Genomic DNA, 22,240 nt, shown 5'->3' on the forward strand with positions numbered 1-22,240 from the left:
GGCAAGTATCAAAAGTATCGCAGTCTAATGGCCTCCGAGTTAGAATTTTTTAAAACAACATAGAAACAAGACCTTCTGCTTTCTCGGAGCTAAAAATCCAGTGGAAGAAGACACAGACACAATATTCCTCTTTTTACAAAGAGAACTCTGTCAAACACAAGCTCTGTGCTATAAAGGTGGAAAAGGTTTTTTCCTACTTTCCACAGCACTGTGGATTGTTCCAGTCTAATTTGATATTAATTTTTATGTGGAAATGCACATTAATGTAATGAGTTCTTGTTTTTTGTGTTTTGTTTGCTTTTTGTTTTTTTCTTTTGTAATGAGTTCTTAAATGCTAAATTTAGGAAGCAAGGCTCCTTAGGGGAAAAAAAACCCACCTACATGGTCATGTCTAAATTTTGCATATCAAGACCTTGGAATGTAATTATATTGTTGTTTAGAACATATTTTCATGTTTAAAATCAGAAAAGGCAGCATTTCTCGAGTTTCCTGCTTTCCAGGAAGGGGGGCATAAAATGTTTAACAAGACCCTGCTCACATTCATAGGGCAAAGAATCAGAGCACAGTGAGGAGGAGGAGCGAGGAAGCACCGGGACCGCAGAGCTCCTTCCAGCCCACAGCAGTGCCCAGAGGGCGCCCTCGCCTCGAGGAGGGAGCCGCGAGTCCCGGCGAGTCTCCAGCCCTGCACCAGCGCAGGTGGGCTAGGGACTGATGGGCGGGGCCTAGAAAGGCGGGGCCTCTGGGGGCGGGCCCCGCGGGTGCCAGGGCTGCAGGCGCAGCTCCCCAGCGTCTAAAGCGCCTCGCGGGGCGGGAGCGTGGCGGACGAGGAGCGGCGGAGCATCTTCCTGCGCCTCCGGGCCAGACGCCCACTCCAGGTAACCGACTCCCCCTCGCGCTCCCCTGCCCGGCCGCCCCGCGGTGGGGAGGGCTGGGAAGGATGGGTGGGAGGGAGCCGGCTCTCAGCCAGGGCCCCGTGACCTGGGGCAGGCTGGGCTCCCCCGCGGAGGTGGAAGCAGAGCGGGTGCGCCCGGTGCCGGGATGGAGCGCCGCGTCCTACTTCCACCCTCATTTTCCGTCCGCTCAGTGGGGCTGGCACGCCGGTGCCCCATGTCCCCTGAAAGTCACTTTCTGGCCTTTTGCCCCTGGTCCTTGTAGCTTGGACGTCGAAGGGGTTGGCTGCGGGCGTGGACAAGCAGGGAACGAACAGACTCGCTGCCATCCCTTGGGTGCCAGGGGATCACTTCACTGAATCCTAACCCCAGTCCGGCTAAGATGCATTATCACCCCTACGTTACTTATAAAGAGTCCAACGCTAGGATAGCAAATGACACGCCCTGGAGCAAACTACTCCTAATAGAAAGAGACATTAGTTGAGGTACTCCGAAGCCTCTCTCCCTTCCTGCTCCCCCGCTTTCCTTCTCGCGGCAGTCTAGGAAACTCGCGCGCAGGGCGCAGGGTCTGTTACGAAAAAAGTGATTCGTCTTAAACGCATTTCCCTCCTAGGTTTCTTTTCTCTTCCCCCCTTTCCCCCTCATCTTTTTCTTAAATATCTCAGGCAGATTCCTCCAAGTTTTGGTTATTAGGTTTTGAAATGGAAGAAGCCCTTGCTTACCGCTCCTTTTCTCCTGGTAGCGCTTTCTGCGCAGCGCAGGCACCCTCGCCTGTCACGCCTCCCTCCCCTCTTCCACTCTCCCAGCGTGGATGAGGGCGCCTGCAGATCCCGGCTTGGGCACGGGTTGCCCGGGCCGAGGTAGGTTCTGTAGGCACCTGGCATTCTGTAGATGCATATAAACGTTGCCCTGTACACCCTTTACCTTGTTGTTTCTTTCTGCAGAAAAGACAGTAGTCTTTTTACACATGGTGGGGCAAGAGGCCAATTGGGAGGATATACGGTGTTCAAAGAAAGCCATGGTGCCTTGAAATGAGAATGCGGACACAGCTTTTTGTGGGCTGAATTTGATGAGTGGGAGGTGAGAGACGTGGTCTGGAACTTAGTCTGGCTGTGGGCCCCCTTTCCAGAGCTGTTCTCAAAGGCCGGTTTGTTTTATGGAGGGGAGGAGGAGGGGTTAATAGCTTTTAAAGATCAGTGTAAATTACCTGCTAGGAGCTTAGGCAATTCCAGGCAGGCCCCCCTGCTGGAGGCTTTAGTAGCAGATTTCAGTGCTGGCTGGGAGGAAAACTCAGACTGTGTAGATATCTTGTTTTTCTTAAAGGCATTTTTTCAGGCCTTTAAAATGGTAGTTTTGGGAAACTGATTTCTTAGAAATGGCAAACTCCTTTATTTTAAAATACGTTATACCGAACTGTGAATTTACTTTTGAAAAGTGTTTTACTGGTCGAGAGGTTGATGCTGTTTGCATTTTCTGATGAGGGTTTGAGGGTCACTGTCACCTCCTCTGCACATCCTTCAACTTGGCCCTGTAAAGGGCGTCCTTAGCCTTGGCCCCAAGTTTGTACTAGATTCTATCCTTAATTAATTATAGTTCATTCTGGATTAATGATAGCAGTGCTTCCACTCACTTTTTAAGGAGTTAGGACTTTTCCATTTGTAATTGAATTGCTTCACAGTAAGAAAAATGTTTTTCTCTAAAACTGGGATCACAAAATCAACTTTATCCACAATGACTAAACAGGTAATGCGCAAGAGTGCTTGGCTGGGCCCAGGTGACTGCAGAAGAAACCTGCTAAGTCTGGGTGGATATTGACCATTCCCACCCAGTATCCATGCAGGAATTCCCAAGCAGCCATGCAGTGTAGACAGTTCTTCTTCCTTTTTTTTTTTTTTTTTAAAATTTGATTATATTTTTTATTAAAAAAAAAAAAAAAAAAAAAAAAAAAAAAAAAAAAAATGATAAAGCCTGATTTTAAATATTGGCTCAGATTTTTTCCCTTTTAAAACACAAAGAGGGCCAGGTGTGGTGGCTCATGCCTGAAATCCCAGTACTTTTGGAGGTCCAGGAGGGTGAATCATGAGGTCAGGAGTTCAAGACCAGTCTAGCCAAGATGGTGAAACCCTGTCTCTACTGAAAATACAAAAATTAGCCGGGTGTGGTGGCGGGTGCCTGTAATCCCAGCTACTCTCAAGGCTGAGGCAGAGAATTGCTTGAACCAGAAGGTGGAGGTTGTAGTGAGCTGAGATTGCACCACTGCACTCTAGCCTGGGCGACAGAATGAGACTCCGTCTCAAAAACACACACACACACACAAAGAGGCTGGGCATGGTGGCTTACACCTGTAATCCCAACATTTGGGAGGCCGAGGTAGGGGGATCACTTGAGGTCCCGAGTTTGAGACCAGCCTGATCAACATGGCAAAACCCCATCTCTACAAAAAAAAAAAAAAAAAGATACAAAAATTAACCAGGTGTGGTGGTGGGTACCTGTAATCCCAGCTACTCAGGAGGTCAAGGCAGGAGAATCGCTTGAACCCAGGAGGCGGAGGTTGGGATGGGCGGGAATCATGCCGCTGCACTCCAGCCTGGACTACAGAGTGAAATTCCATCTCAAAAAAAAAAAAAAAGAAAAAACCCAAAGAATAAATCAAGTTTGTTTCATGCATCATCTGTTTGCAAATCTCTACCTTAAAAATTGCTAATGTGCATGGTGATTATATTCTCTAAGGAATAGAAAATTCTGAATTGTCATGTAGCTATTGTACATTTTTCATGAAGTGGTAGGGAAGAGAAATTACTATCGGAAATGATCTCTTCTGTCAAATTCTGTTTTCTATGAAGCGTGTGGTATTTCAGCTATATTTTTTTTTAATGGAGCCAATCAAGGAGGACTCTTGTCATTATTTTTATTATTTATTCTAATGAGAAATATATTCATGGTTTCAGGTCAGTATGTCAAATGTCTAACTCCCTGTCTCAAAAAGGGAGTTCCCAAATGACTCTTCATACAACCAGATGTGTTACTTGTGGAGACTGTCTGTTTTCTTGGCTTGGTCACTGGACTTGTGGCTTAATACTGTCATGCTTTCTATCTGAGGCAATTGCCATGTATGTTTCAACCAGCTTTTCTCAATTTTGGCACTTTTGACATTTTTGGCCGGATAATTTTTGTTGAGTGGGCTGCCCTGTGCATTGCAGGATGTTTAGCAGCCTCTCTGGCCTCTACCTACTAAATGCCAGTGCACCCTCCCTGCTGTTAAACGACCCAAATGTCTCCAGACCTCCAGACTTAGGCAAATGTTCCCTGGGGAACAAAGTCATCTTTGGTTGAGGAACAAAATGAGCCTATATTTAAGATGGTCTAAACATTTATGAGCTATACTGCAAGCTAAGCAGTTAACTTCATGATTAGAGAAGCTATTTGTAAATTTAAACATCTGACATTTCGAAACATCTATAAAGATAACTAAACCAGCGTTCTTTGTGAATGGCCAGTGTGTCCTGCCAGTTTCATTTCTTTTTTTTTTTTTTTTTTTAGAAACATGCCCTGCCGGTTTCTGTCTCCAAAGAAATTTCAAGTATTCAGTCCATTTGTTAAATTTCATAAAGTGTAAAATGTTAGAAATGAAAAAGAAATTCTACAGTAGTTTTCAGTAGAACTTAGTTTTAAGAAAAATTAACCTCTTTTTAGCTAACAGCAATAAAATGAAGACTGCTGTGTATTTCTGTAGTCTGAAAAATCTCGACTTTCTCAAAGGGAGCGCTACATGATATATGATGTAACTGATATCAGAGGAAAACATGTTCTGGAAATGTAAACCTCCTTATTAGGACTTATATATGCTCAGGGAGGTTGAAAACAGCCTTGATTATGAGGATGCCTCCTTAGCTGGGGATTAGCTATCCACTGGTCCCTTCCAGAAATCAAACTAATTTGTAAAACTCAAGTCTGGCTACATAATTTGTGGGGCCCCTTGTTAAAAAAATTAAGAATGTGAACGTGGCAAGCACAGACCATTAAGCCAAGCACGGGGCCCACTGTGACTACACTGGTTTCCCACCCATGAGCTGGCCCTGGAAAAACTCTTTATTCATAGCTAAGAGTAGGGTTGTGACCATAAATGCAAATCTAAAACATGAAATGTTACTTCTGCCACTAGGCACCTGGAGTTTCTGCTTCCTTGATTGTACTTCTGTTTCCAGTGAGGAGTCTGCATGTATTTTGTCATCAATGTAATAAAGTTACTAAGAAATCCTCCCATAACTGATTTTTCTTTTGCTAAAGTAATAGCCCAATTTTTGTTCATTAGGGTCATGAGTACTGGAGCAACCTGTTTATTCAGGCATTCATTGTACTGCTATTTACTGAGCATCTGTTAGATGTCTGGCATCTTTCACTCCAGGGCCACAGCTGTGAACAAGATGGAGGGTCCCTGCCTTGATGAGCCATCTAATCTGGTGGTTAGATGGAGACGAACACCTAGTCACACAGGCTCAGACTATCACAATCCTGAGTGGTACTTAGGAAAGCACAGGGTATTAGGGGGCATGTCACCTTGAGACCTAACCTGGTTTAGGGGAGAGAGACTGTTAAGGGAAGGTCTGCTTAAAAAACAGTATTTAAAAAAAGGCCTGGAGGCAGGTGCCGAGGCTCACACCTGTAATCCTAGCACTTTGAGAGGCTGAGATGGGAGGATTCCTAGAGGCCAGGAGTTTGAGACCAGCCGGGTCAACGTAGTGAGACCCCCCCAACCCCCGGTCAACGTAGCAAGACCCCATCTCTTTTTCTTTATGTATGTAAAAACATTTTTAAAAAATAGGCTGGGTGTGGTGGCTCACGCCTGTAATCCCAGCACTTTGGGAGGCAGAAATGGCCATATCACAAGGTCAGGAGTTGGAGATCAGCCTGCCCAATATAGTGAAACCCTGTCTCTACTAAAAATACAAAAAAATTAGCCGGGCAAGGTGGCACATACCTGTAATCCCAGCTACTCGGGAGGCTGAGGCAAGAGAATTGCTTGAACCCGGGAAGCAGAGGTTGCAGTGAGCCGAGATCATGCCACTGTTCTACAGCCTGGGTGACAGAGCAAGACTCTGTCTCAATAAATAAATAAATAAATAAATAAATAAATAAAGGCTAAAAGATTAGTAGGAGTTAGTGAAGTGCATTAGCGGATAAACTTACAGGCTGAAAGAGTTGAGATCAAGAGGAAAATATGTCTGGGGATGAGGCCTCTTGGGTCATTTTTAGGATTTTGGACTTTAAACATAGTGGAAACCCACTTTTTGTTTATTTATTTGTTTGTGTTTTTCAGACAGGGTCCCATTCTGTTGCCCAGGTTGGAATGCAGTGGCAGGATCTTGGCTCACTGCAGCCTCCACCTCCTAGGCTCAGGTGATCCTCCCACCTCAGTCTCTCGAATAGCTGGGACTACAGGCACACGCCACCATGCCCAGCTAATTTTTGTATTTTTAGTGGAGATCGGGCTTTGCCATGTTACCCAGGCTGGTCTCAAACTCCTGGGCTCAAGTAATCTGCCTACCTTGGCCTCCCAGAGTGCTGGGATTACAGGTGTGAGCCACCACCCCTGCCCTCTAAAGGGTTTTTGATTTGAGGTTAGTTGGTTTGTTGGAGACAGTGTCTCGCTTTCTTGTCCAGGTTGGAGTGCAGTGGCTATTCACAGGTGTGATCTTAGCACACTTCAGTTGAACTCCTGGGCTCAAGTGATCCTCCCCCTTGAGCCTCTCAAGTAGTTGAGACTACAGGCAAAGGCTACCATATTCAACTAGAAGTAGTTTTATTTTAAACCCAGCAAGTCCTGACTCCTTTCTGTTTTGTCTAAATTCTACTTAAAAATTGAATATACTTCTTTAGTTCATTGCTCTACTCCCACATTTTCTCAAAGGCAGAGACTCGGCCAGGTAGCACTTCCCACATTCTTCCCAGAAATGTCCTGAGGCAAATTCCTGATACAGTGAAATATTCTCTCGATTTTCTGTTAGGGCATGCAGTAGTGTTGCCCACGGTCCTCCAGTTCATAACCCACATGCCTTTTTCTCCAGTTTCCAGTGAGATTTTTCTGTTTTTAAGACAGTCTTGTTATGTTGCTTGGGCTGGAGTGCAGTGGCTATTCACAGGAGCAATTATAGCACACTGCCATCAAACTCCTGGGCTCAAGTAATCCTCCTGCCTCAGCCTCCCTCATAGCTGTGACTACAGGAAGGCACCACTGTGCCTGACTCTGATTTGAGGGTGTTTTTGTTTTTGTTTTGAGATGGAGTCTTGCACTGTTACCTAGACTGGAAGAGCAATGGCTTGATCTCGGCTCACCGCAACCTCCACTTCCCGGGTTCAAGTGATTCTCCTGCCTCAGCCTCCCGAGTAACTGGAATTAAAGACGCACATCACCACACCCAGCTAATTTTTGTATTTTTAGTAGAAATGGGGTTTCACCATATTGGCCAGGCTGGTCTTGAACTCCTGACTTCAAGTGATCTTCTTGCCTTAGCCTCCCAAAGTCCTGGGATTACAGCATGAGCCACCGCACCTGCCTGATTTGAGTTTGTGAAATGATGGCTGTTGCTGTGTAGAGAACAGTTTAGAGAGGTATGTCCTGCTGGCACGTATGGTGTCTTTGTGCAAGCCCAAAAAAGGCTTCTATTCTGTGTGGACCAATTACAAAAAAATGAACCATGGTGTTGCAGCTGGACCAGGTCGAAAGGCTGCAGCTCCCTCAGCCAGACCTGTGCAGTAACAGCCTGCACAGTCATGTGGCCACACTGAGGAGGAAGAGGGTGGATGTGAACAAGCAGTGCTTTTGCAGGCACCCAGGGATGGTGTAGCAGCGCTGGGTGAAGCTTAATGACAGAGAGGGATTGAGATTGAGTGAGATTGGATTTGTAGTTAAAATCAGTAAGAAGGTGGTAATTATTTGGATATGGTTGATGGAGAGGGAGGTGATAAGGATGATTTGGAAGTTTCTGGCATAAACAACTGAGTAGGCTGGGATGGTGGAACCATTATGGTGATTGAGAACACCGGAGGAGGAGTGGTTTGGCACGAGGTGTGGGAGGGAAGATAATGCCGTTTTGGATGTGTTTTGCTTGTGAGACATCCAAGTAAAGAGGAGGAGTAGACAGTTGCTACTCATGAAAGAGTGCAGGGGTAGAAATACATGTTTAGGAGCGTTGCGTGTAAGTAATTCCTGCATAAAAAGCAGTCATCCAAGAAGGCGTAGAATGAGAAGAGGAAGGGCTGGACCCACAGAGTTTCATTATTGTACTTGGTAGAGGAAGAGCAGCCTGTTAAGAGTATTGAGAAGTGTGATATTCGTGCAGGGCAGGGAGTAATGGGGGGTTTGTAATGTTATGTTTTGTTTTGCTATGTTTCAGATTGAGATGTGAGAAATTTAAACATGCTCTGATACTAAGATTTTCTTTTTTTTTCAGGATCTCTACTGCCCAGGCTGGAGTGCAGTGGCACAATCTTAGCTTACTGCAACCTCCTCCCCCCTGGGGCTCAAGTGATCCGCCCACCTCAGCCTTCCAGTAGCACCAAGAGTGCACACTATGCCTGGCTAATTTTTGTATTTTTTTTTTTTTTCTAGAGACGGGTCTTGCCATCTGTGTTGTCCAGGCTGGTCTCAAACTCCTGAGCTGAAGCAATCTGCCCACCTTGGCTTCCCAAATTGTGGGATTTTGGGACTAGAATTGTAAGGACTTTTTTTTCTGAAGGAAGTGGCAAAACCATTGGCTGAGTTTGGGGTGTGTTTGTGTGTGCAGTCAGATATTTCTCCAACCAGCATTTAGTAAGCATTTTCTAGTGCTAAGAGCTTTGCGTTTGGCTCCCTGGAAATTATTATGAATGATGTTGATTGCCTTGAAGCTTGGTCCTATACACCTGACATAGCCTTGCACCACTTTTTCTACAAATTGCTTCCTACCTTTGACCTTACCTGCTTGGTAACTAAAGAGAGTAAATGCTCAGCTGATCTTCTGATGGGCATCAAAGCCACTAGGGGTGAGGGTCCTGGAGGGGTAGGACCTTTTCAAGCCCCTTCCACCCCATGCAGGTTCATGTCCCATGTCATGGTTCTCAGCGTTGGCTATACATTAGGAACACCCATGGAGCTTTTTGAAAAAATCTGACACCTGGGTCAATCTCTATATCAATTCCATCAAATCTCTGGTAGGGGACTCAGTTATTGGTACTTTTTGAAAGCTCCCTGATGGTTCCAGTATACAAACCAGATTGACAGTTTCTCGCCTGTTGACTGGCCCTGAATCCAGTTAAAGCCACTGCACTGTGTTGAGTAAACTCCAGCCCCTGCTGCCTGGAGTTTACTGTATTTGTCAGTTGTCAGAAAATAAGGCTGAGATCAATTGTGTAGAATAGAAAACAAGATTGAGATCATGTTCGTATCCGGAGCAGGAAGCAAATGACAGTTCTTTGGGAGTGTTGAAAAGAAGTGTAAGAACTTCTATTTATAATTATATAAGCATGTAAGGTCAAGAGTGCCGGTGGTCCCTCCTTCAGCTTTTTGTTTGTTTTTTTGAGACAGTCTTGCTCTGTCACCCAGGTTGGAGTGCAGTGGCGCGATCTCGGCTCACTGCAACCTCTGCCTCCTGGGTTCAAGCAATTCTGCCTCCAGGGTTCAAGCAATCCTCCTGAGTAGCTGGGCATATAGGTACCCCACTACCACCACATCCAGCTTATTTTTGTATTTTTAGTAGAGATAGGGTTTTGCCATGTTGGCCAGGCTGGTCTGGAACTCCTGACCTTAGGTCATCTGCCCTCTGGATCTCCCATAGTGCTGTGATTACAGGGGTGAGCCATTGCACCTGGCCCCTCCTTCAGTCCTGTGTCCTGTGTGGTGAGTGTGGTTTCTAAGGTGAATGAGGAGGTGGGGATTCCTTGCCTAGCTGGAGCCTGCTTACCTAGCCGTCAAGCATACTCTGAGATGTTTCAAGTTAGGAGCTACAGGGTGTCATCAAGTTGTTCAACTTTAGAAACACAAAGCCTTTAAATTAGAGCATCTCTCAACCTAGACTTGTCCCTGAGTGGGTGATTGATGTACTGAGATATTGCGTTTCTCTCAGCCCTCTCTTTTCAGCCAAGAGAGCTGAAGCTGAAGTTCAGTGGTTACATTTTGGAATATATGTCATGGCATGAGCAAGAATCGCTGCTTTAGACTGTAGAAGCTTTGTCATCCTTTGCCATGCCCCGAGGAGGGAGCAGGACCATCTTTTGCACTCATCAGAGCTTTCCTGGTTCTCTTGTTGCCAGATATGTAAGAGTGGTTGAGTTTACAGGTGTCTGCATCTTTCTTTAGCAAAAAGACAGAGTTTCAAATATGTTGCCCCTGTCCAATTTTACTGTGCCTATCACTAGTCAGATATTTTGAGGAGAAGGGAAAAATCCAAGATAAATGTGAGAGTCTTACAGTGAATTATTTTTCAAAGAAATTTCTGCTACTGAGGGGCATTTGGGAAGTGGCTGGGTGGAGATGTTTTCATTGTAATGTGAATATATTGCCAAAAAATAGTGTACATTTGTGACTTTATCAAATCTCTCAAAGAAAAAAAAACTGGGAAACAAATTGTCTAACTACTTTAAGTGAAAAGTATCAGTGAGTTTTTAATGTGTTTGTTAACTTTATGGGGCACCTGCAGACTCTTTTGATTAGTCTTTGCAATTGATTGAAACCCACCAGCTGAATTTCACCAAAAAACTATGATTGGTGGATAGAGGAAACTAAGTATCAAGATGTAGGTAGCAGAGCCAAGAGTACATTACTGTAATTGAAGTCATAGGTTTGATTGTATCTTCCATGTTTTTTTATGATACACGTAATTTATTAGTACATATAATTTTTAAATAAACATATGAAGGGCACTCAGGATCTATACTAAGAAATTTTACATGCTTGTCATTAGAAACATTGAATCAAAGTCCTGTGTGTGTATATGACTTTGACTCTAAGTCAAATGTAAATGTAACTGTATAGATATGCCATTTTATAATGTAAATGAAATATATACATGTATTTATGTATAAATAAGGCAATCTGAGAAATTGCTTGCTGGTAAACTTTAAAATAGCCTCTGTCTCAAACCCCTCCAGTATACCCAGTGGAAAAGAAAGTTAACTGCTGGATTAAAAATAAGTGCTCAGCCTGGGCATGGTAGCTCACACCTGTAATTTCAGCAGTTTGGGAGGCTGAGGCAGGCAGAATACTTGGGTCCGGGAGTTCAAGACCAGCCTGGGCAGCATGGTAAAACCCCATCTCAACAAAAAAATACAAAAATTAGCTGGGCGTGGTGGTGTGCATTTTTAGTCCCACCTACTCAGGAGGCTGAGGTGGGAGGATTGCTTGAGCCCAGGAGTTGAGGCTGTAGCGAACCATCATTGGGCCACTGCACTCAAGCCTGGGTGACACAGCAATACCCTGTCTCAAAAAAAAAAAAAAGTGCTCAAATTAAAGAGTGATAAATACACTGTGTCGATGTCTTGTTTCTCTTGAAATGTGTACATTTTGTCATTCTGTAATGTATACATATATCAAAACCACATTATACCCCATAAGTAAATATAATTTGTCACTTAAACATTTAAAAAGTTTTTTTTTTTTTTTAAGAACCCACTTAAATGTAGAACTTGCAGAAGGCTTCTGGTTAGTGCCCTGCTCTTGGGCAGGTAAATACTTTGAGTTATTTAAACACCGGTGATGTGGTTTTTTATTCTTGCGTCCACTAGCCACCTCAGTACTGTCATCTTCAAAGCTTTTCTTGTGAACTAGGCTAAGCCAGTTTGGTTCTTTTTGGTGAACAGAGATTGGTGAGGGCTGCATTTCTCCTATGGACAGCTGTACTAGCAGGTGAAGGTTAAAAAGCAAGTTTCAAATAAACTCTGACCCATTTGGGGGCTCTGACCGCACCTCCCATGAAAGTTCACTCAGGACATGCAGGTCAGCATTCCAGCAGCAGGATTCAGCTGTCTGTCGAGTTGGAGTCAGGTAATCAAGAATTTCCTGAAATCAGCAGCTGGACCCAGGAGTGCGCTTAGGACAACATCCCAGGCTTTGGGGCCAGCCAGGCTTGTTTGTCCTCTTCGTGTAACACAGGACTTGCTTCTGAAATATCCCCAATCCATTCAGGTGGACCCCCTTACCCCATCTCATCTGTTGTCTACACATTTCTCACATCTGTTAATGCTAACCAGCACAGTCCCTCCATTCACCTAGGAGGATGTGGTTCTCATGCTACTTACACTAATTAACAAAACCTCTGGTTTGCAGTTAAAAAGCCTGAAGCACATACTGTATCTGCTGCTGGAGTATGGCCATCCCAGGAACGTGCTCCTGCCTGGGGCGCTTAACTTCCACCAACCCCAGGGTATAGATAAAAACCCATGTGTGTATGTCTCACTGCTATGCAGAAGTGTTTTTCAAGCCAATAACAGACAACCCACCAATTTTGTTGATTACTTGTGTCAGAAAACATATGATGGCTATAAAAATACAGGATTTAAAAAAATGTATAAGTGGAAATTAGTACCTTTAACATAAACGTTTTCCAAAGACATTTCTGACTATTTTGAGGCATGTCCTCTGGGCTGTATTCTCCCATTAGGAAAGAGACCAGTTTTTGATGGTAGATGTGCTTTTGCAGCATGTCAGAAGTCAGCGTTATGAGACAGACTGGTCATGCTCAGTAGTACTATTTTGGGTCAAAATGAGATGTAAATTTATTTATTTATTTATTTATTTAAGACCAGGTCTCATTTGTTGCCCAGGCTGGAGTGTAGTGGTACAATCATGGCTCACTGCAACCTTTACCCAAGGCTTAACTGATCCTCCCTCATCAGCCTCCCATAAATTTTTTTAAAAAAATAGACTAGGGGCTGGACATAGTGGCTCATGCCTGTAATGAAATCATTGCCACTACATTTTGGTAGGCTGCAGCTGGTGGATCACTTGAGGTCAGGAGTTCGAGACCAGCCTGGCCAACATGATGAAACCCCATCTCTGCTAAAAATAAAAAAATAAAAATGAATTAGCCAGGCGTGGTGGTGTTCGCCTGTAATCCCAGATACTCAGGAGGCTGAGATGGGAGAATCGCTTGAACTCTGGAGGTGGAGGATGCAGTGAGTCAAGATTGCACCTCTGTACTCCAGCCTGGGTGACAGAGCAAGACTTTGTCTCAAAGAAAAAAAGGAAATGAAAAAGAGAATGTGTGACTGACACTGACCACAAAAAAAATGTCAGCTGTCTCTTTTGGGGTTCTGTGGGAGGCCTTTCCTCCCAAAAAAAGTAGAATTGAGTGAAGGAAATGCAGTATCGTGTGAAAAGACACATACCAGTGAGGGTGAAGCGGTAGGTTCTGGTTAAAGTCAGCTTTTTACTAGCTCTTGACCTTAGAAAAGCCACTTATGGCCGCGCACGGTGGCTCACACCTGTAATCCTAGCACTTTTGGGAGGCCGAGGTGGGTGGATCACCTGAGGTCAGGAGTTCAAAACTAGCCTGGCCATCATGGTGAAACCCCATCTTTATATTAAAAAAAGAAAAGCCACTTATTCCCCAGGCCTCAGATTTTGTGTGAGTTACAGAGGAGGGTGGAAGTTGGGGCTAGATTGACTTCTTTGTTACAGACTTGTAACATGCTCTTTTTAGAAGTTTTCTTTGTCATGTAAATTTGAGAAATGCTGAATACCGTGCCTCTGTCTTTAAATATTTACAGTAGACATGACTGTCTTAAGGGGTAAGAGATAAGGAGCCAAACCAGCAGTAGAGAATCTTGTCTTTTTTTCTTCTTTCTTTTTTTTTTTTTTTTTTTTTTGAGACCAAGTCTCACTCTGTCGCCCAGGCTGGAATGCAGTGGCGTGATGTCAGTTCACTGCAACCTCTGCCTCCCAGAGCAATTCTTCTGCCTAATCATCTGGAGTAGCTGGGATTACAGACATGAGCCACCATGCCTGGCTAATTTTCGTATTTTTAGTAGAGACAGGGTTTCACTGGGTTGGCCAGGGTGGTCTCAAACACCTGACCTCAGGTGATTTGCCCACCTCAGCCTCCTAAAGTGCTGGGATGACAAGTGTGAGCCACGGCGCCTGGCCACACTTGTCTTTCTTTGTGTCTTTGTTTCTTATAATTTATTGGACCACAGACTCCACCCCATCCTGAAGACCTAGTAATTGCTCTCGGAGCTGCTATTTCCAGCAACTCTAGATGCTTCCTAAAGTTTCTTTCAGCTCTACAATAGACGCATTGTTCTAAAAATAGTTTTAACTATATTGACCAAGCCTATAATTTCCCCTAGAAACCTCAGCAAATAACCATTATGTGAATTCCTGGAGAGCAGTGAGTATGTATTATTTATGTTTGTATTTTTCTCCCCAGAGCCTAGCAATCTATTTTGTATAATAGATTCTCAGTATGGAATGGAGTTGAGTATATTAAATTATTTGTTAGTAAGCTTGAAATATGGATTCTCATGTTTGAAGTCTAAAAAAGTTACCTTTAGATATGAGCTAAAGATTTGAATAAAGGTCAGAAAGGGGAAATAATAATAATACATTGCCAATATTAAGGGCTTATTATTTGTCAAATACAGTATAAACATCTTACAAGTTAGCTCACTCTTTATACAGACTCTAAGGTATAAATGATCATTTCCCCATTGAAATTGTTTAAAGTTAATTAATTTTTTAAAAAACCAGTGAAGACACTGAAGCTAGGAGAAGTTAAGAATTTGTTGAAGTTTGAGTTGGAGAATGATGATTCCCAGGTCTCTTGCTGGGGCAGTCTGTCTGGAGAGCTGAAATCATTGCCACTATACTCTTCCGTGTCTCAGATGTGAAGAAACCTAAGAGAAAATATTCAGGACTGGGCACAGTGGCTCACACCTATCATCCCAGCACTTTGGGAGGCCAAGGTAGATCATTTGAGCCCAGGAGTTCAAGACTGGCCTGGGCAACAGTGCAAGACCCTGCCTCTACAAAAAAAATGCAAAAATTAGCCAGGCATAGTGGCATGTGGCTGTAGTCCCAGCTACTCAGGAGGCCGAGGTAGGATTGCTTTGAACCTGGGAAATCGAGGCTGTGGTAAGCTCTGGTTACACCACTGCACTCTAGCCTGGATAACAGAATGATATAATATATAAAAAAAAAAAAAAAACAAACAAAAAGAAAAGGAAAGGTTCAGCCACTAGTAATCAAAGAAATAACAAAAAGAAATTTTGATGATGTACCATTTTACCGTTGCAATATCAGCAAAAATAATTATGCAGTATATTCATGTGCAGTCATTTAACATTATATATAATTAAAATGTATAGTAAATGTAGAGCAAATGGTATCCAGATGTTACTGGGGACAGTAAAAGTATGGTTTATTTGGAGGCAAACAAGAGGCAATGAAACAAGTAGTGACCTGAAATCCCCACTGCTGGGAATTCCGAGGAAATCCTTTAAAAGCAAAAGAGAAAACAAAGCTATGAATACACAAAGGTATTCGCAGCTCATATTTATATCAGTATAATTTGGAAATAACCTTAATATCCAACCATAAGACTCAAACATTGTGACAAAAGCAAATGATACTTTGATAGCCGATACATCAAAAAAGAATAGGACATGAAATCGCTGCTGCTATGACATCAGAACAAAAATGCAAGTGTTGCGTAAGGAAAAGTAGCAGAAGAGAACATGGAGCGTGAACGCAGAGGGTGTGTAAGTGAAGAAGACTGTCAATGGATTTTTGGTTTTGGGAAATTATCTTAACTATATGCTTTGCAAGTATATTTAATTGGAGTTTATGTTGGAGAATTGTCACATTTTATCCCAGTTGGCAATTTTTAAAGAAAATTACTGGCTGGGCGTGGTGGTTCACACCTGTAATCCTAGCACTTTGGGAGGCCAAGGCGGGTGGATCACCTGAGGTCAAGAGTTTGGGACCAGCCTGGCTAACATGGTGAAACGCCATCTCTACTAAAAATACAAAAATTAGCCAGGTGTGGTGGCATGTGTCTGTAATCCCAGCTACTCCGGAGGCTGAGGCAGGAGAATCGCTTGAACCCCGGGGCGGGTAGAGGCTGCAGTGAGCCGAGATCACGCCACTGCACTCCAGCCTGGGTGAAAAGAGCAAAACTGTCTCAAAAAAAAAAAAAAAGGAATATCAAAAATACAAACATTTCAGAAGTCTTTGACTAAACATCCCCCTCTCCAAAAAAGAAGATGCTAACTGAAGAGTTTTGGGTGTGTGCTTCTCACAGTTTTTCCAGTGTGTATTTATAATATATTGATTTGGAGGCTTTTTTTGTTGTTGTTTGGTTTTTGAGACGGAGTCTCTGTCTGTCACCCAGGCCGGAGTGCAGTGGCACGATCTCTATTCAAGTCATTCTCCTGCTGAGTAGCTGGGATTACAGGTGCATGCCACCATGCCCAGCTTTCTCGGAACATGCTGAGGCGCAGCTCATCTCTGAATACCACATCATCTCACATACCTCTTTTCATGTCATTACAATGAGAATTACTTCATTCTTGGCTTTAGTGCTAATTTCAAATTCAATAACTGTACAAAAATATAATTTAGATGATGTGAAAATGGAGAATAAAGATTGCCACTCAGGTTTATGAAGCTGTTTGAAGGGCACATGTGATCACAGCTTAGAACACAAATAAGTCCGTGAGGGTTGAAGAGGTTGCTCTGATGTGTCTTAGCACTGAAGTTTTCAAAAAGAGTTTGTAACATTCATATCTGCAGGAAGATTTGGGAGATTCTGGAGCTCCTTGAAAGGTTAGAGGCAGGGAAAGGTATAATTAGAAGCTGTTAATAACTGGATCCAGTGTTGTTCTTGGCCAGAAAGAGAGACTATGCTCTGTTCTGTTTGTTCCCCTGGGAGGCAGCCCTGGGCTGAGCCCTTGCCTCACCTCTTACTGCTGGTAAACTGGAGTAAATGACCATATTCAGAGCAGTGAAAGCCTTGGCTGCTTTACCTGTTAAGTGAGAATAAAAATAGCTACTACAGGGTGATGAGAATTAAATAAGAAAAGGTATGTAAAATGCTCGGCAAAGTATTTGCTAATTGTTAATATTAACAGTTTCCTAAATTCTGAGATAACTTTGTAAAAAGCACCATCCATTTGATATCATCTCTAAAGGAAGTAAAAAAAAAAAAAAAACCACAATAATGAGCACACTTTGTGTCAGTGGGTATCAATTTCGAAAAATGTCAATGTAAGGGAAAAAAACGTTCACAGACTTGGAAATACAGTACATATTAGTATTTTGCCTTAGAGTGGGACTCCTTCTATCACGAATCTGCTAAAGAACAGCAAAGTGCTTTATTACTTAGGAACTGGGGATCCCTTAAATAAATCCAGCTGCTCCTTTGTGCAGGTAAGGAGACCAAAGTCCAGAAAGGTGCAGGTCAATCCCAAAGACAGGATGTAAGTACCACCCAGTACAGTTTGAGGCCGGTTGTTTTCTGGGTTTCTTTTTAGGGTTTTGTTTGTTTGTTTGTTTTGAGACAGAGTCTCTCTTTGTCACCCAGGCTGGAGTGCAATGGCGTGATCTCTGCTCACTGCAACCTCTGCCTCCCAGGTTCAAGCGATTCTCCTGCTTCAGCCTCCCGTGTAGCTGGGACTACAGGTGGGAGCCACCATTCCTGTCTAATTTTTATCTTTTTAGTAGAGATGAAGTTTTGCCATGTTGACCAGGCTGGTCTCAAACTCTTGACCTCAGGTGATCCTCCCAACTCAGCCTCATAAAGTGCTGAGATTACATGCCTGAGCCACTGTGCCGGGCCTGGCTTTCTCTTTAGATATTCATTCTAGAGTATCTAAAATCATGTTAGACTCCCAGACAATAATTTAGAACCTGTAAGTACTGCACTTTCATTTCCTTCTCTGGAAAAGGGTAGGAGTTATAAGGCACACTTAACACAAAGCATCCAGGATGCTGCCCTACATTTTTTGGGAGAAAGGAAGTGGATTTTGTAATATTTGGACATTTGTTGTTTTTTATTTTTACTTATTTTTTGAGTTCATGCTAATTGAATAGACCCAGGGAGTAGTGTGGGTACAGGGGTGGGAGACAAGCCTAAGACTCCACTGGAGCCACTAAGAGCTCACCAAAGCACCCACATGGATAGATTCACAGAGACAGAGCGATGTGGGATTCAGTGCTGAAGTGAGAGACCATGCTGATCATTCCTGTTTATCGAGCATCAGCTTTGTGTACTAGTCACTGTGCTTGGTGCTTTACAGATTACTTAATCAGCACCGACCAAATGAGATGCTCATTACGATATCTCCATTTTTCAGGCAAGGAAAGTAAGGCTCAAAGGGGTTAAGCAACTTGCAGAAACCATGCGTTTAGGAAGTAACGTAGGATATGTCTTCACTTCTGTTTGACTTCATGCTTCTGTTTTGCTCTGTGGCCTCCAACAGTGAATGATGTTGGATTTCAAAGAGGGGCAATCATTGTGCTTTGGGAAAAAACACGTGGAAGGGGTTGGGCTGGATTTTGAACATGTAGAGGAAATCAGGAAGAGAGTGCTTTTTATTTTTGCTCATGGTTAGCCTTGTATTTTGTTGTTTAGATTAAGAATACTTCTGACAGTCACATTTAGCAATCTGAAAATCCGGAATTTGAGGGCTACCTCTAAAAACAAGGAATCTAGAATTTGAGAAGTAGCATTTCTGAGACCAAGGAACCATTTAGGAGGCTAAAGTACTTCAAACTGGGACTGTTCAGAAAACCAAAGACGTGTGTGTCCCGTGTGACACAAAGGATGAGTGACCTCAGGGCCAAAACCCAGGCTCACCTCATCTTTAAGAGGAGACAAAATGAACTTCAATTTTCCATAAAACTGTGGTGTTCTATTTGGTGTTATAACTACCTAATTTTAGATTTGAAAAAGAAAAATCTGCATTACTCTTCAGTGTGGAATTTCGAAGTAGACAATGAGATCTTTTATTCTTATTTTTGGCCTGCAGTGATAATGAGGTTGAAGATTGCTAAAAAAAAAAAAAAACCCAAAAACAAACAAACAAAAAGACACTAGGGCCAGGCACGGTTACATCTGTAATCCCAGCACTTTGGGAGGCTGAGGTGGGTATATCACTTGAGGTCAGGAGTTCAAGATCAGTCTGGCCCACATGGTGAAACCCTATCTCTACTGAAAATACAAAAATTAGCTGGCCATGGCAGCGCATGCCTGTAATCCAGCTACTCGGAAGACTGAGACAGGAGAATCACTTGAACCTGAGAGATGAACGTTGCAGTGAGCCGAGGTCGCGCCACTGCACTCTAGCCTGGGCAACAGAAGAGATTCTGTCTCAAAAAAAACCAAACCAAACCAAAACAAAAAACCACTATTTGTTTTCAGTATGATATTTCTGCCTAAGCCCATCAAAGTTGGCCTTTGCAAATGAAGTCTCCTGCCTGAGAGGACAGGTTTTTTCCATGTGAAAGTTAGTTTTGCTATTACTTATAGTTTAAGCAAATTGAGGTAACAGTAAAAATGCACAGGCCTTCAGAAACACGCTGGCCTTTTGGAGGGAGTTGGGTAATCTTAGTTCTTTCTTGACACTAAACTAAAAAGGTTTTTTCTTTTCTTCAGACAACCTGAAATCATACCTAATTATATTTTCTTAATATATTATTATTTTTACTATTTTGAGACAGAGTTTTGCTCTTGTTGCCCAGACTGGAGTGCAATGGCGTGGTCTTGGCTCACCGCAACCTCTGCCTCCCGGGTTCAAGTGAGTCTCCTGCCTCAGCCTCCCTAGTAGCTAGGATTACAGGCGTGTGCCACTACACCCAGCTAATTTTGTATATTTAGTAGCGACGGGATTTCTCCATGTTGGTCAGGCTGGTCTCAAACTCCTGACCTCAGGTGATCCTCCCACCTCAGCCTCACAAACTGCTGAGATTACAGGCGTGAGCCACCGCGCCCTGCTAAATTATTATACTTTTTTGAGACAGAGTCTCACTCGGTTACCAGGCTGCAGTGTGGTGGTGCAATCTTGACTAACTGCAGCCTCTGCCTCCCATGTTCAAGTGAGTCTCATGCCTCAGCATCCTGAGGAGCTGGGATTACAGGTGTGTACCACCACGCCTGGCTAATTTTTGTATTTTTAGTAGAGATGGGGTTTTACCATGTTGGCCAGTCTGGTCTTGAACTCCTGGCCTTATGTGATCTGCCTGCCTCGGCCTCCCAAAGTGCTGAGATTACAGGCATGAGCCACCACACCCAACCTCTTAAATTAATTTTAAAAAGCCTCTTCCAAGTAACATTCTTCATCTCATTCGTTTATCTGCTCTGAAGGTGCATCTAGTCACATAGTAACCCAGCTGCATCTTTTAAAATGATAAGAGGTTAAAAACTCCCAAGGTTAAATCTGAGGAAATTCAGTGCATTAAGCATATTCACACTGTTGTGCAGCCATCTCACACTGTCCATTCCCAGAACTTTTCATTATCCCTAACAGAAACTCTGTACTCATGAAAACAGTAGCTCCCCATTCTTCCCTCCCCTGGCCCCTGGAAAGCACCATGCTACTTTCTGCCTCTGCGCATTTGACTAGGTACCTCCGTAAGTGGAACCATAGGGTATCTGTGCTATTGTGTCTGGCTTATTTCTGTTAGCATAATGCCTCCAGGATTCATTCATGTTGTACCATAAGCCAGAATTTCATTCCTTTTTTAAGGCCAAATACTAATCTGTTGTATGGATATACCACGTGTTGCTTATCACTTGCTTTTTGTAACCATTAGTATAGTCTTCATTCAGATACAGTACAATCATGGACATTCCTTTGGCTTTCAAGGGAATGAATGAAATTTGTATGGGAAAAGCCATATATATATTTCTAGCAATACATTTCAAATTTAAAGAGAAGTTGGATGAAGGATATTGGTATTGAGAAAGCACTGCAACTAACAGTAGAGGTCTTAGTATGACTTTTGTTTTCTGTTGAAAACACAAATATTACCTCTTGAGACCACATGATTGTAGAATCCTTTTTGAATCCTTACATTTTCTCATTTTCATTCTTGCTTTGATACTGATGCAGCCAGCATCTGCAAGCCCTGCTGCTTTGCCCTGGGCCCTGCTATGGTGGCCAAACATGATGGAGAAAAGAGATGTGCCTGGGAAGGGGGAGCCCTCAGCAGGTTCATTCATGTGTATTGGGTCTGCCCTGATGGTGCCCTCATTTCATCCTTCCTCTCTCTTCTTTTTTTTGTTCCATTAATGTATCATCTCCAGGTTCTTGGGGAAAGGACTAGCCCAGGCCAGTTATTGGGTGTCCTTTCATCCTTTCAAGCTATCATTTTGTGTTTGTTTTAATTGTTTTGAGACAGCGTCTCGCTCTCTCACCCATCCTGGAGTGCAGTGGTGCCATCACAGCTCACTGCAGCCTCAGCTTCCCAGGCTCCAGAGATCCTCTTACCTCAGCCTTCCAAGTAGCTGGGACCACTGGTGTGCACCACACCTGGCTGATTTTTGTATTTTTTGTAGAGACGGGATTTCACCGTGTTGCCCAGGCTGGTCTCAAACTCCTGAGCTGAAGTGATCTGCCCATCTCGGCTTCCCAAAATGCTAGGATTACAAGCACGAGCCATTGTGCCTGGTGTATTTTCTGTTTAAAGAGAGATCAGATGAGAACAGCGTTGGCCTTTAGTCTCGTGTGTGTGTGTTTGCGTGTGTGTGTGTACTTACTGTTTACAAAAAAAGTTTCCAGAACAATGTCTTGGTTTTTCCCCATTTCCTTCTTTTTGTGGGACAGTTTTAGCCTGTGCACAGTTACCTGGCAAACCTCATTATACACGTGAGGGATCATCCCAGGGGAGGGTCGAGCTGGCCCTGGAGCACCGCTGTGGCTGCTCCTTTGCAGAACTTTTCTGCATTCTGCTTCTCAGGTGGGCTCATTTCTGTGAGACCATTTTAATGATTCTGTGTGTGTGTGTGTATGAGTGAAAGTGACCCCGTTTATCATTACTCTTTTCATTTCTTTACTGAAACGTGCACTTGTTTGCACGGACATGCTTACCAGTTTACTCATTGTGGCTCATGATATTGAGAAACAGACTTTGTGTCATAACAGAGTGGGGAAGGATGTCCTTGAGGTTTTGGAACCCAAGTAGCAAACAGGTGTTATCTCTTACCTTCCTCTTCTTTTAAAAGCTGCTTTTCAGTGCATATCACAATTTCCTCTTCCCCTCAGGCTTCCTTCGCCTCAGGTTTCCCCTGTCTGAGCAAGCCAAAGAAGTTGGAAATGCATTTCTTTTCTATTTTCTAATATCTAAAACTTATCCATTTTCTTTTTTTTTTTTTTTTTTT

At 43.3% G+C, this 22,240-nt stretch overlaps 1 protein-coding gene across 2 annotated transcripts in view; it reads left to right on the forward strand.

The window, feature by feature from the left end:
• Nucleotides 1–722: 722 nt before the first annotated feature.
• Nucleotides 723–22,240, forward strand: part of GCNT1 (glucosaminyl (N-acetyl) transferase 1) — a 39,838-nt gene continuing 18,320 nt past the window's right edge. Inside the window, exon 1 of one of the 2 annotated variants that reach the window (XM_017543255.2) lies at nucleotides 723–875. The gene's annotated coding sequence lies outside the window, so the exon portion shown is untranslated. Of the gene's footprint in view, nucleotides 876–17,482; nucleotides 17,542–22,240 lie in introns of those variants that run through there. The other variant, XM_017543256.2, reaches the window with a different exon arrangement.

This window comes from Cebus imitator, unplaced genomic scaffold, assembly GCF_001604975.1.
Source record: "Cebus imitator isolate Cc_AM_T3 unplaced genomic scaffold, Cebus_imitator-1.0 Scaffold150, whole genome shotgun sequence".
NCBI classification, from domain to species: Eukaryota; Metazoa; Chordata; class Mammalia; order Primates; family Cebidae; genus Cebus; species Cebus imitator.